This window comes from Aotus nancymaae, unplaced genomic scaffold (assembly GCF_030222135.1).
Source record: "Aotus nancymaae isolate 86718 unplaced genomic scaffold, 86718_ANA_hifiasm-v0.15.2.pri h1tg000036l, whole genome shotgun sequence".
Taxonomy (NCBI): domain Eukaryota; kingdom Metazoa; phylum Chordata; class Mammalia; order Primates; family Aotidae; genus Aotus; species Aotus nancymaae.
Window position 1 is genome coordinate 38,571,968 of NW_026988450.1, and position 11,541 is coordinate 38,583,508.

Genomic DNA, 11,541 nt, shown 5'->3' on the forward strand with positions numbered 1-11,541 from the left:
TAAAGTTGAATGGTACTCTAGGCCATAAGCACTGCGATTCCTAGGCAAGTCCTGGTGCTGTGCTGGGCTTAGAGTCAATGGACATGGGAGGCACATGACCTAGTGAGGCACCAGCCAGGGTGACCAACAGAGTGCTTACGCCACCCTTCCCCCAACCCCAGGGAGCAGAGCTCCAAAGAGACACCTTCCTTCTGCTTGAGGAAAGGAGAGGGAAGAGTAAAGAGGACATGGTCTTGCATCTTGGTTACAAGCTCAGCCACAATAGGACTGGGCATCAGGCAGAGTCCTGAGGCCCCCATTTCAAGGTCTAGCTCCCGGATGACATTTCTAGACTACCATGGGCCAGAAGGGAACCTGCTGCCTTGAAGGGAATGACCCAGTCCTGGCAGGATTCATCACTTGCTGACTAAAGAACGCTTGGGCGCTGAAAAATCAGCAGTGGTAACCAGGCAGTACTTGCTGCAGGCCTTGAGTGAGACCCAGTGCTATACTAGCTTCAAGTGTGACCAAGCATATTCCCAGGTGTGGTGGCTACAAGGAGAGACTCTTACTTGAGAAAAGCAGAAAGAAGAATAAAGGGGACTCTGCTTTGCAGCTTAGGTACCAGCTCAGCCACAGTGGGATAGAGCATCAGGTGGGCTCTCAGGGTTCCCAGATTCCAGGCCTTGTCTCTTAGATGCCATTTCTGGACTTGCCTTGTGCCAGAGAAGAGTCCAGTGCCCTGATGAAAAAATCCCAGGCCTGGCAGCACTTACAAAATTGACTGAAGAGCCCTTGGGCCTTGAATGAATAAAGCGGGTAGCCAGGTAGTATCTGCTGCATGCCTAGGGTGGGGGTGGCCATGAGGAGAGATTCCTATGCCTGTGGAAAGGGAAGGGGAGAATGGGAAGACTTCATCTTGTGTCTTGGGTACCAGCTCAGCCACAGTAGATTCCTAAGGTTTCCAACTCCATGCTCTGGCTCCTACATGGCATCTCTGAATCCCCTGGGACCAGGGGGCTCTTACTACCCTGAAGGGAAGGATACAGCCTAGCTGGCTTTGCCACCTGCTGATTGTAGAGGCCTAGAACCCTGACTGAACCCAAGTGGTAGGCAGGAAGTGGTCACCATGGGCCTTGGATGAGACTCAGTGGCTTTAGGTCTTTCCCAGTGCAGTAACAGTGGTGGTAGCCACAGGGGTGCTTGTGCAACACTTTCTGCAGCTCCAGGCAGCTTAGCAGAGAAAAAGACTCCATTTGTTTTGGAGAAAGTAAGGGACGAGAACAAGAGGCTCTGCCTGGCAATCCAGAGAATTCTACCAGATCTTAATTTTTTTTTTTTGAGATGGAGTCTTGCTTTTGTTGCCCAGGCTCGAGTACAATGGCACAATCTTGGCTTACTACAACCTCCGTCGCCTCCCGGTTCAAGTGATTCTCCTGTCTCAGCCTCCAGAGTAGCTGGGATTACAGGCATGTACCACCATACCTGGCCAATTTTTGTATTTTTAGTAGAGATGGGGTTTCTCCATGTTGGTCAGGTTGGTCTCAAACTCGACCTCAGGTGATCTGCCTGCCTCAGCCTCCCAAAGTGCTGGTATTACAGGCATGAGCCACAGCACCCAGCCTCTACAGGATCTTATTCAAGTCCACCAAGGCAGTACCTCTTTGAGTCTGCAAGAGCCATAGTGTTACTCGACTTGGAATGTCCTCTAATCCAGATACAGCTGCAAAAACTTAGATCACAATACCCAAGTCCTTTTGAATAACTGAAAAGTCTTCCCAAGAAGGGTGAGTACAAACAAGCTCAGACTGCAAAGACAACAATAAACACCTAACTCTTCAATGCCCAGACACTGATGAAAATCCCCAAGCATCAAGATCATCCAGGAAAACATGACATCGTCAAATGAACTAAATGAGGCCCCAGTGAAAAATTCCTGTTCCACAAAGACAGAGCTATGTGACCTTTCAAAAAGAATTCAAAATATGTGTTTTGAGAAATCTCAAAGAAATTCAAGATAACACAGAGAAGACACGGGAAGGAATTCAAAATCCTATCAGATAAATACAACAAAGAGATTAAAATAAGAAAAAAAAAATCAAGCAGAAATTCTGGAGCTGAAAAATGTAACTGACATGCTGAAGACAGCACAGCCACTTAACGTCAGAACTGATCAAGCAGAATGAGTGAGCCCGAAGACAGGCTATCTGAAAATACACAGTCAGAGGAGACAAAAAAGAATAAAAAACAATGAAGCACACCTACAAGATCTAAAACAGCTTCAAAAGGGCAAATCTACGAATTATTAGAGAATAGGTCTAGAGAGAAACAGGCGTAGAAAGTGTATTCAAAGGTTGTGCAGGATCTGGATTTTATGCAAAAGAATAAAAAAATGTATTCAAAAAGATAATAACATAGAACTTCCAAAACCCAAACTTAAGAGAAAGATGTCAATATCAAGTACAAGAAGGCTACAGAACACCCAGCAGAATTAACCCAAAGAAGACTACCCAAAGCATTTAATAATCAAACTCCCAAAGGTCAAGGATGAAGAGGATCCTAAAAGTAGAACAGAAGAAAAACAAATAACATACAATGGAGCTTCCATATGTGTGGCCACAAACTTTTCAGTGGACACCTTCCAGGCCGGGAGAGAATGGCATGACACATTTAAAGTGCTGAAGGAAAAAGATTTCTATCCTAGAATAGTATATCTAGCAAAAATATCCTTCAAACATGAACAAGAAATAAAGACATCCACAAGCAAACAAAAGCTGAGGGATTTCTTTTTTTTCTTCTTCTTTTGAGATAGAGTCTCATTCTTGTTGCCCAGGCTAGAGTACAGTGGCACGATCTTGGCTTACTGCAACCTCCGCCTCCTGGGTTCAAGCAATTCTCCTGCCTTAGCCTCCCCAGTAGCTGAGATTACAGGTGTCTGCCACCATACTCGGATAATTTTTTTTTTTTTTTTTGAGGTGGAGTCTAGCTCTGTCGCCCAGGCTGGAGTACAACGGCGCGTTCTTGGCTCACTGCATCCTCTGCCTCCCAGGTTCAAGCAATTCTTCTGCCTCAGGAGATATAAGTAGCTAGGATTACAGGTGTGCACGACCACGCCCGGCTAATTTTTGTATTTTTAAGTGGAGACTGGGTTTCACCATGTTGGTCAGGCTGGTCTCGAACCCCTGACCTCTGATCCGCCCGCCTCAGCTTCTCAAAGTGCTAGGATTACAGGCGTGAGCCACTGTGCCCGGCTACACATGGATAATTTTTATATTTTTAGTAGAGATGGGGTTTTGCCATGTCGGCCAGGCTGGTCTCAAACTCCCGTCCCAGGTGATCCACCCACCTCAGCCTCCCAAAGTGCTAGAATTACAGGTGTAAGCCACCACGCCTGGCAAGCTGAGGGATTTCATCAACACCAGACCTATCTTATAGGAAATGCTAAAGGGAGTTCTTCAATCTGAAAGAAAAGGATGTTAATGAGCAATAAGAAATCACTTGAAGGTATAAAACTGGTATGCTGGGTGCAGTGGCTCACACCTATAATCCCAGCATTTTGAGAGGCCGAGGCAGGCAGATCACCTGAGGTCAGGAATTCAAGACCAGCCTGGCCAACATAATGAAACCCCGTTTCTACCAAAATTAGCCAGGTGTGGTGGTGTGCACCTGTAATCCCAGCTAATTGGGAGGCTGAGGTGGAAGAATGGCTTGAACCCAGGAGCCAGAGGTTGCAGTGAGCCAAGATAGTGCCATTATCTGGGTAACAGAGGGAGACTCCAACTCAAAACAAACAAACAAACAGAAAAAACCTAACTGGTAATAGTAAGTATACAGAAAACACAGAATATCACAGCACTGTAACTGTGGTGCGTAAACTACTAATATCTTATGTAGAAAGAATAAAAGATGATCCAGTAAAAAAAAAAAAAAAGATAAGATTACAATAACTTTTCAAGACATATATAATATAGTAATATATAAATAGAAATGAAAAAGTTAAAAGGCAGGGAGACTGAATTAAAGGGTAGAGTTTTTATTAGTTTTCTTTTGGCTTGCTTGTTTGTTTATGCAATCAGTGTTATCACAAGTTCAAAATAATAATCAAACTCCTGAAGCTCAAGGATAAAGAAAGATGTTATGTTATTTGCAAGCCTCATGGTAATCTCAAATCAAAAAACACACAATGTAAACACAAAAAAACAAAAAGCAAGAAATTAAAACATACCACTAGAGAAAATCACCTTCACTAAAAGGAAGACAGGAAGGAAAGAAGGAAGAGAAGACCACAAAGCAACCAGAAAATAACAAAATGTCAGGAGTAAGACCTTACTTGACAATAATAACATTGAATGTAAAAGGACTAAACTTTCCCATCAAAAGACATAGAGTGGTTGAACGGATAAAAAGAAGATCCAACAATCTGTTGCTTACTAGAAACATACTTCACCTATAAAGAAATATACAGACTGAAAATAAAAGGATTCAAAAAGATATTCCATGCAAATAGAAACCAGAAAAGAGCAGGAATAGATATACTTGTATCAGCCAAAATAGATTTTAAGACAAAAACTATAAAAACAGACAAATAAGCTCACTATATAATAATAAAGAGGTCAATTCAGCAAGAGGATGTAATAATTTTAAATATATATGCACCCAACACTGGAGCAACCAAGTATCTAAAACAAATATTATTAGTGCTAAAGAGAGATGGACTCCAATTGAATAATAGCTGGGGATATCAACACTCCACTTTTAGCACTGAATTAATCATTCCAACAGAAATTATACAAAGAAACATTGGACTTAATCTGCATGATATAACAAACGGACCTAATAGATATTTACATAACATTTCCTTAAAACATCCAAAAATTTGAAGTGTAATAATATAAAGTATCTTCTCAGACCACAGTGGAATACAACTAGAAATTAGTAATAGGAGGAATTTTGGAAACTATACAAACACATGGAAATTAACAATATGCTCCTGAATGACCACTGAGTCAGTGAAGAAATTAAGATGAAAACTGCAACTTCTTTTGAAACACACGATAATGGAAACACAATATATCAAAACCTATGGAAGACAGCAAAAGCAGTACTAAGAGGAAAGTTTATAGCTATATTTATTATCAAAAAAGTAGAAACACTTCAAATAAACTATCTAGTGATTCATTTTAAAGAACTAGAAAAGCAAAAACAAACCAACTGCAAATTAATAGAAGAAAAGAAATAATAAAGATCAGAGCCAAGATAAATGAAATTGAAACAAAGAAAACAATAAACAAGATCAATGAAACAAAACGTTGGTTTTTGAAAAAATAAACAAAATTGACAAACCTTTAGCCAGACTGAGAAAAAAAGAGAGCAGAACCACATAAATAAAATCAAAGACAAAAAAGGAGACATTATAACTAATACTGCAAAAATGCAAAGCATTATTAGTGGCTACTATGAGCAATTATATGCCAATAAATAAAAACCTAGAAGAAATGAATAAATTCCTAGACACATACAACCTACCAGAATTTAACCATGAGGAAATCCAAAACCTGAGCAGACCAATAACAAGTAATGAAATCAAAGCCATAATAATAATAAAAAAATCTCCCAGCAAAGAAAAGCCTGGGACCCATTGGCTTCACTGCTGAATTCTGCCAAACATTTAAATAGCTAATACCAATCCTACTCAAACTATTCCAAAAAATAGAAAAGGAGGGACTATTTTCAAACTCACTCTATGAGGCCAGTATTATCCTGTTGCCAAATCAGGTAGATACATCAAAATAAATAAACAAAATAAAAATAAACTGCAGGCCAATATCACTGATAAATACTTATGCAAAATTCCTCAACAAAATATTAGCAAAGTACATTCAACAACACATTAAAAAGATCATTCATCATCACTAAGTGGGATTTATCCCAGAGGCAAGAATGGTTCATGATATGCAAAACAATGTGATTCATCATAACAACAGAATGAAGGACAAACACTATATGATCATTTTAATTGATGCTGAAAAAGCACTTGATAAAATTCAACATCCCTTCATGATACAAACCCTCAAACTGGGTATAAAACTCAACATAATAAAAGCTATATACAACAGATCCGCAGCTAGTATCATACTGAATGAAGAAAAATTTAAAGCTTTTCCTGTCATACCTGGAACATGACAAAGATGCCCACTTTCACCACTGCTGTTCACCATAGTACCAGAAGTTCTAGCTACAGCAATCAGACAAGAGAAAGAAATAAAGAGCATCCGAATCGGAAAGGAAGAAGTCAAATTATCCTTTTCAGATGACGTGATCTTATATTTGGAAAAACCTAAAGACTCCACCAAAAAACTGTTAGAACTGATGAACAAATTCAATAAAGATGCAAGATACAAAATCAACACATAAAAATCAGTAGCATTTCTACAGCCAACAGTGAACAATCTGAAAAAGAAATCAAGAAAGTAATTCCATTTACAATACCTAGAAATAAAAAAAATTACTTAGGAGTTAACCAAAGAAGTGAAAGATTGCTATAGTAAAAACTGTAAGAAATTGATGAGGACACAAAAAAATGGAAAGACATCACATGTTCACAGATTGGAAGTATCTATATTGTTAAAATGTCCATATTTCCCAAAATAATCTACAGATTAAATGCAATCCTTTCAAAATACCTGACATTCTTCCCATAAGTAGAGAAAGCAATCCTAAAATTTATATAGAATCACAAAAGACTCCGAATAGCCATATCTATCACAAATCACATTACCAGACTTCAAATTATACTAAAGAGCTATAGTGACCAGAATGACATGGTATTGGCATAAAAAGAGACACAAAGAACTTTGGAACAGGGCCAGGCACAGTGGCTCATGCCTGTAAGCCAAGCACTTTGGGACACCGAGGTAGGTGGATCTTCATGTTAGGAGTTCAACACCAGCCTGGCCAACATGGTGAAACCGTGTCTCTACTAAAAGTACAAAAATTAGCTGGTCTTGGTGGCTCACAACTGTATTCCCAGCACTTTGAGAATTTCAGGATGCCAAAGTGGGCAGATCACTTGAGGTCAGGAGTTCAAGACCAGCCTAGCCAACATGGTGAAACCTTGTCTTTACTAAAAAGACAAAAATTAGCTGGTCATGGTGGCATGCACCTGTAATCCCAGCTACTCGGGAGGCTGAGGAAGAAGAATCACTTTAACCCAGGAGGCAGAGGTTACAGTGAGCCCAGATCCCGCCACTGCACTCCAGCCTGGGTGACACAGTGAGACTCTGTCTCAAAAACAAAACAAAACAAAACAACAATGGAACAGAATAGAGAACCCAAAACAGCTCTATACATCTACAGTCATTTTTGACAAAGGTGCCAAGTACATACATTGGAGAAAGGACAGTCTCTTCAATAAATGGTGCTGGGAAAACTAGATAGCCATATACAGAAGAATGAACCTAGACCTCTATCTCTCATTGTTGGGTATTGTACGTGGGTGCCCTTAGTCCCAGCAGTGATGATGGATTGAGAAAAGGAAATAAAGACAGAGACACAAGAGTAAACTTTACAGCATGGGTCCAGGGGACCAGCAAGCGTGGGAAAGGCGCTGCCCTCAAGCTCTGGGCTCCAAATACTTTTATTATGTGCATAATCTCATTGATCTTATGGGCATGGAAGGGGAGGGTGAAGGGGTAGGTAAATGGGGTGGGATGGGGAGCACTTGAGCTCCTTCTAAGACATGCTAAACTAGTGCTCTGAGCATCTAACAGCACTTGAGATCCTTCTAAGACATGCTAAACTAATACTCTGAGTTTATCACTGATTGTTATTGGGGTGCAGCTGCATCAGAAGTATACTGGATGAGGAGCCACCAGGTCTGACCACATCCAATACATCAAGGGGTTTTTATCTTCCAAGCATTGAGGACAAAGGGCAATTAAAATCACTCCATATTCCGAGAACCTAGGCAGAGCCTGAGGTGTTCCATGATCTCTGCCCTGCAAGGCTTTTCTCCTCCTTGCCAGCTCCCATCTGCAAAGACCCTCTCCGATCTTATGAGCAGAGGTCACCTCCCTTCTCAGAGATCTTTGCACAAGCCCTCTTTACGAGACCCTCATGCAGTCTCTATGTGGAGAAGGCATTCGTGGGACCAGAGCAGTATTGTCTGCTCTGCAACCACCCCGAGGTGTTCCACAGTGTTACTGCACTCTCGGTTGGTCTTTACCTTAGGCCTCCTGTTGACACTTGACGATACCAATAATATAGTTTAGTTCGGCGTATAAACTTCAGTGTACTCTGAGCCAAGTAAGCTTATAATTATTTAGCTAGAATTAACATAGGTCTCCCCCTGGCCATCTTGACCCACATTCATCGTACACAAAAATCAAATCAAAATGGACTAAAGACTTAAATCTAAGATCTGAAACCATGAAACTACTAAAAGAAAACACTGGGGAAGCTCTCCAGAACACTGGGCTGGGCAAAGCATTGTTGAGTAATACCCTAAGAGCACAGTCATACAAAGCAAAAATGGACAAATGGGATCACGTCAAGTTAAAAAGCTTCTGCACAGCAAAGGAAACAATCAACAAAGTGAAGAGACATTCCACAGAATGAGAAAAAAATACTTGCAAAGTATCCATCTGACAAGGGATAAATAACCAGATTATATAAGGAGCTTGAAGAACTCAACAGGAAAAATTACAATAATCTGAGTTTAAAAAGGACAAAAGGGCCAGGCACAATGGTTCACACCTGTAATCCTTGCACTTTGAGAGGCCAAGGCAAGAGGATTGCTTGAGAGCAGTTCAAGACCAGCCTGAGCAGCATGGCCAGGATGGATGTGTGTGTGTGTGTGTGTGTGTGTGTGTGTGTTTTGTTTTTTGTTTTTGTAGAAACCTCATCTCTACAAAAAAAAATTTTTAAGAAAATTTAGCCAGGTGTGGTGGTGCAGACCTCTAGTCCCAGCTACTTAGGAGGCTGAAGCAGGGGGATTACTTGAGCCCAGGAGTTCGAGGCTGCAGTGAGCTATGATCAAACCACTGCATTCCAGCCTGGGTGACAAAGCAAGACCCTATCTCTTGAAAAAAATTTTTTTTAATGGGCAAAAGATGTAAATAGACATTTATCAAAAGAAGACATAAAAATGACAAGTAAGTATATGAAAAGGTGCTCAACATCACTCATCATCAGAGAAATGCAAATCAAAAACTACAATGAGATATCACCTCATTGCAGTTAAAAAGGCCTGTATCCAAAAGACAGGCCATAACAAATGCTGGGAGGATGTGGAGAAAAGAGACCCATTGTATACGAATGTAAATTAGTATAGCTACTACGGAGAATAGTTTGGAGATTCCTCAAAAAAACTAAAAATAGAGCTACGACATGATCCAGCAATGCCACTGCTACATATATACCCCAAAGAAAGGAAATCAGTGTATCTAAGAGATATCTGCACTCCCGTGTTTAATGCAGCACTGTTCCCAACAGCCAAGATTTGGAAACAACCTAAGTGTCCATCAGCAGACAAATAAAGAAAATGTGGTTTATGTACACAACAGAGTAGCAGTCAGCCATTAAAAAAAAAGAGATGCTGTTAATTGCAACAAAATGGATACAACTGATGTCATTATGTTAAGTGAAATAGGCCAGGCATAGAATGACAAACTTTGCAAGTTCTCACTTATTTGTGGGAGCTAAAAATCAAAACAATTGAACTAATGGAGATAGTAGAATGATGGTTACAAGGCTGAGCAGGGTAGTGGGGAATGAGCGAGTGAAGTGGGGATGGTTAATGGGTACAAAAATATACTTAGATAGAATTAGATCTAGTATTTGATAGCACAAGAGAGTGACTATAGTCAATGATAATTCATCGTACATTTAAAAATAGCTAAAAGAGCATAATTGGATTGTTTGTAGCACGAAGAAAGGACAAATGTTTGAGGTAAGAGATACTCCATTTATCCTGATGTAATTATTACTTATTGTATGCCTGTATCAAAATCTTATGTACCCCATAAATATATATACCTATTATATACCCACAAAAAAATTAAAAAATTGAAAAGAATTATCTGGATTGGATTGGCATAGCTTTTAGGAATTTATGTGTTTATTTAAATTTTTGTGGTTACATAGTAGGTGCATATATTTAAAAATATGGAACCCTTCACAAATTTGTGTGACATCCTTGGGCAGGGGCCATGCTAATCTCTGTATGGTTCTAGTTTAGTATATGTGCTGTAAAATTAAGCACTGATTTCAGGAATTTAGGTACTTTAAAATGGTAATGGTATGTATGTTAATGGAAAAGTAACTGCATGCTTCACTTTCAGAACCAACATTTAAATGAAATGAACCTGTCAAACCGTCAAAAGCTCAAAAAAGAGAAAAACACACAATACTTAAAAGTGGTTAGTATACTCTTAGATTGCATAACCCTGGTGGCAGTTTGAGCCTTATGATTTTTTTTAAGCTCCACAGATTCTAAAATACCTGCTCATCACAAGTTTGTGCATTGACAACATTCAGTAAAACTTAACATTTGTTTTACAAAATTATCTTGAAATATATAAACCTATGTATTTTATATTTCAAGCACAAAAATAATTAGGGCTTTTTTTGGGAAGCAGAGCTAGACATTTTTGCAGAACAGTAGATGCAATCAATCCCTCCCGGGTTTTGTCCTCCCCACCTTTAATTTTTGACAAACCGAATAAGGACACTCACTATTTACTTTTCTAACAACTGCCTACTGCATCACAAGCGCCTGCAGGGGCTTAACAAGCAGCAGGCGTTCCTGCCCTTCCCCACACTGACCCCGTCGGTCTGGGGCGGGCCTGAGCACCTGGATTTTTGCACAGCGTGCTGGTAATTCCCACACTTGTGGGTGTTGAGAGCCATAGACTTAAGGGAGGATGACCTCTTCCGGGAAGCGAGAATTCCAAAAAAGAACCGTGAGGGGCGGGTCCCGGGCACCTGTGGTTTGGTGAGGTCCCCCAGGTGACTGTGATTCGGAGGCCAGGGCGGGAGGCACCCGGGCGGCGCGAGAACATGTCTAAAGGTGGGTTCTCAGGCGCAGGAAGCTCGACCCTTCCCGGGGTCCTTGGCGAGGTGGCAGAGGCCGCGCCGTACGCAGGAACCTCCGCCCGGCCATCTGGGTGGCCCGAGTTCGCAGCAGCTTCTCTTCCGCTCGTCCCTCGGCCCTCTCGGTGCGCACCCACCGGCCTCATCAAGTCCTACGCGGAGGGGCGACGGGGCGGCGGGGCGCAGACCGAGGTCCAGGTCCCGGTTGCCGCCTGCCCGCACAGCCTTGGCTCCGACAGGCCCGGCCCCTCGCCCGTATCGCGGCTCCACCAATCGCAGGCCTCGCCCGCCGCCGCACCTGCGAGGAGGGGCCCGCGCGCAGCCGCCGCCGCCGTCGCCGCGTCCCCGCCCCGCTCCGCCCCTATCCCGTCGCTCGGAAATCACCCGCCGCCAGCGCCAGGCTCCCCGCAGGCGAGGAACGGAAGCCGCTATCTGCAGGCGGACTCCGGCGTCGCAGAGCCGGGGCAGCTG

At 41.8% G+C, this 11,541-nt stretch overlaps 1 long non-coding RNA gene and 1 other non-coding gene across 2 annotated transcripts in view; both read right to left on the bottom strand.

Moving 5' to 3' along the window:
- LOC105725876 (uncharacterized) overlaps positions 1 to 11,163 on the bottom strand; it is a 64,179-nt gene extending 53,016 nt beyond the window's left edge. Inside the window, exon 1 of the long non-coding RNA XR_010345577.1 lies at positions 10,963 to 11,163. This is a non-coding gene — a long non-coding RNA (uncharacterized LOC105725876). The remainder of the gene's footprint in view (positions 1 to 10,962) is intronic.
- On the bottom strand, positions 10,138 to 10,240 carry LOC135278131 (U6 spliceosomal RNA). The gene has a single exon (XR_010345689.1). It is a non-coding gene; the product is annotated as a U6 spliceosomal RNA (small nuclear RNA).
- Positions 11,164 to 11,541: the final 378 nt, after the last annotated feature.